A 3,688-nucleotide genomic window follows, 5' to 3' on the forward strand; every position below is an offset into this window, starting at 1 on the left:
GTTGACGCCCAAACAGGCAGCGAGCGGCGTGGTCAGGCGGTGCTTGGTGCAGCTGAACGTGAGGCGCAGAGCTTGCACAGCAGTGGCTGGGTGGGGAACATGCCGCTCGGGGGCAGACCCCAGCCGCTCCTGTGCTAGGCTGGTCGCCTTGCGGCGGCTGGCGCGCGGGTCGTGGCGTCGCATGAGAGCCGCAGCAGCCTTCGCGAACTCAGGTTTTGTGGGTGGCTTTCCTGAGGCTGCGGTCAGCCACGCCACCAGGGCCTGCGCTCTGTCACTTTCAAGCAGGCCAGCGCATGAGCCATTGGGCTCGTATATGCACACCGCCTGCACTGGGTGGGTCACCGAAGCAGCGGCGAGCCTGCCTCTGAGCAGCCGGGGTTGCGCCGAGCATCTGCCCGTCGCTTGGGTGTCCAGTTCAGGGTCGATCGGTTTGGTCACCACTTGCAGCTTGGTGCGCAGCTTTTGGCCCACGGTGATGTCATACCGTGTGTCTGGGGGGTTGTGCAGACCCTGCCGTTCCCTGTCATTGAGCTGGTGGCCCCTGCCTTGCAGCGCCGCTGTTTGGGCAGCGTCCGCTGCCGCCTCCCTCTCCCGCTCCTCATGCGCGGCTCTGTGCTCGTTGCGCTGTTCCCACTCCCTGATCAGCGTTGCCAGCGGATCCTGCGCCATGTCAGTTTGGGTGAACGTTTCAACAGAGTCGCCCCACTCCACCCTGTAGTATGAGCACTCTTGCATGATCCGTGCTCTGGCGGCTGGGCTCCCCCGGCAGTGCGAGCAGTCCTTGCACTCCCAGGGCAGCGGGGTGGCAGGTGGTGTCGTTCTCTCCGCTTTGCCTGCACACTCGCCGTGGAACAGCCTCTGGCACTGGTCGCAGGGCCTGGCGTCAGCTGTGGGCCCGTCGCTTGTGGCCGGGCGCGCACAGTAGTCGCACACGCCGCAGCCCTCGTGTTCAAGATCTTGCAAGTTCGCAGGTGTCTTGTTCTTTACGGTGTAGCCCTGCTCGCATGCCAGGTCTATCTCAAACTGCTGATAAATGGTTGGTTTCCATGCCAGCACAAGCTGGGCGTCGCGCCTGCCTTTGTGTTTTGACGTCGCCCTGCCCACCACATGAGAGATTTCATCAAAGATGCCGCACGAGCTCCACATCTCGCCAAGCGCGTGCATCCTAGATTTCTCGCTGCTCCCTTTTCTTTCCTGGGTTTTTAGCTGGTATTCCCTAAAGTCCCACATCCTTGTCTCCCATGCTCTATAGTTGCGCTCCTTGCGGCTCTTCTGCCCTGCACGGCGGCGCGCCGGTTTCATTGGCGCCTCCCTGGGTCGTTTATTTGCCCGGACAGGCGTCCCTGCACTTGTGTGCGGTGATGCGCCGCTTGGCGGGCCGTGCGGTAACCGCGTCACCCTCTGCCGTGTCGGACTCATCCTCGCCTCCACCGTCGCGACCTGTCCCAGCCCTGTCTGCAGTGGGCCGGGTGTGGGCAGCAGCCGGGTCCTGGCGCGGGTTGCTGGTCAAGTACTGGGTGATATCTTGTTGGCCCCCCTTTCTTGGCCCCATTGCCTTGGATGCTTCCAGCAGGGCCCACAGGCTGGCCTCAACACGGCGAGCGTCTGAGGGCGCGTCCAACCTCCTGTTGAAGCCTTTCGGGAGAACTCTGGATGCAACGTCTCCCGAGTTCAGTACCCGTGTGATGCGTGCTACCGCAGCCTTCTGGCCCTGAGTAATCTTTTTATCAAGCTGCCGCCGCAGAGCGCTCAGTGGGCGCGTCGGCGCAGTTGTGTCATCCAGCAAGTCGGCCAGCCCATCCACTCCAGCAGGCCACAATTTCATCAAGTCGGGTGCGAGTGCATCGGTGATTGCTTTTAGGGCAGTGGGTTTGGCGGCTGGCGCGCCGCCCAGGCGAGTGAGCCACCCCGTGAGCTGCTGCGACAGCTGTTTGGTTTTTAGATCGCCCGCATCGTTTGCCAGGAAGAGGCCCGTCTGGCGTGCTATTTCGAGCCTCCGCAGCCCCATGCTGTATTGGTACAGCCAACTTGGCCTGTTGTTGGACGGCCCCACCACGTCCGTGGCGGTGCCATTGTGTAGCTCCAGCTGTGCCCTGAGCAGAGCTTTTGTGATCCTGCCTATCCTGCCCTTGTCATTCAGGCAGGTGATCGTGCGCTCAGCAGCCTGCGTGGCAGCCTCCACCGCCAGTGAGTGACATCCAAGTCCGCCGGCGGCACGCGCGTTCTGAATTAGGAGGTTCGGGGCGGCTGTGGTCAGGCGCACCGCTTGCTTTGTTGCTGAGGTCAGCACCGAGCTCATCACCGTTAGGTCAGGGTAGGCAAATGGCATTAGTGCCAGCCCATATGCCATGGATGGTCTCAGGCATGTCTCTATGATGAGGAGTTTCTGCCTCCCTGTGATGCAGCTCCTGGCCAGGTGCCTTGCTTTGTCCCGCGCCTTTTTAAGAACTGCCTTTTTGTGGTGTTTCCAGTCCAGCTCCATTGTGGGAGTCACCCCGAGGAAGGCGAAGGGGTCCTTTGGAGGCTTGACCTCCACCTGTCGCCCTTGAATCATGAGCTTGCCAATCTGTCCCTGAACCATTCGTGCGCACGTGGGGTCCTGGGGGCTGTGCTTGTGCAGGATTGCAGTAGCGCAGGATTTCGTGTTATTCACGTCTAGGCTGCCCCAGTCAGCATATGCGCTCACTTTCTCTGCCTGTTTGTGCATGTCCGCCGCCGATTCGGTCAGTACATTGAGGTCATCTGCGTATGTGCAGCTGGAGAGTTGGTCCTTGACCGCTTCCAGCGGTGTGTGGCCATCTCTTTCCAAGCAGCGCGGCACGTAGCCTTTTTCACCCACATGCAGCCAGCGCAGCAGCGGCTCCAGGTACAATGCAAAAAGAAAGGGAGAGAGGCTGTCCCCTTGAATCGTGCCACGATCAACGCGCATATCTGATGTGTTTCCTCCTGGGGTTTTGAAGTATGTTGTAGCCCCTGCATACAGGTCTTTCACTATTTCAATCGCATCTGTCGGGAACCCCAGGTCATACATGATGGCAAGCAGTTTATCTTGGTCAATTGTGTCAAATGCTGCTGAGAAGTCTATCATCAGCAGGTACAGGTTTTGCCTGAATAACTTCGCGTCCTCTAGGGCCATGACCAGCAGTTCCAGGGGTTGCAGGGTCCCTCGTTTTGGGCGGAACCCCCACTGATTGCAGCTTAGCACTCCGCTGCGCTCAGAGTCTACCATCGTGTATGTGACTACCCGCGTCCAGAGCTTGTACAGAGTGTTTTCAAGGCCCACCCTTCTATAGTTTGCAAGGTCCATGGGGGTATTCTTTTTATAAAGCAGCACTGTCTCGCTCCGTTTCCACGCATCTGGCGTGTGCCCCGCAGCCCACATCAGCTGCATCAAGGCGTGCAGCGCTTCGTGACCGGCCTGCGGGAGCGCCTGCAGCACCTCGTTGACAACGCCGTCAGGCCCTGGGGCCTTTCCACGCGCCAGGGTGCGCACGCACGCGTGGTAGGCCGCCACGTCCGCGACGTTTTCATGCAGCCAGCACCGGCGGCCGGGGCCCGTTTGGTCAGGGGCCAGGAGCTTGAACGCGTCTGTTTTGTTGGGCGCCTCAAATGGGTATTTCCTGGGTGCCTCTGCGGGCAGGTAGTCACCATTTTTGCTGTTGCGCGGGGCAGCCACTTTTTTTGACAT

The sequence above is a fragment of the Monoraphidium neglectum genome, assembly GCF_000611645.1.
Source record: "Monoraphidium neglectum strain SAG 48.87 unplaced genomic scaffold scaffold02428, whole genome shotgun sequence".
NCBI classification, from domain to species: domain Eukaryota; kingdom Viridiplantae; phylum Chlorophyta; class Chlorophyceae; order Sphaeropleales; family Selenastraceae; genus Monoraphidium; species Monoraphidium neglectum.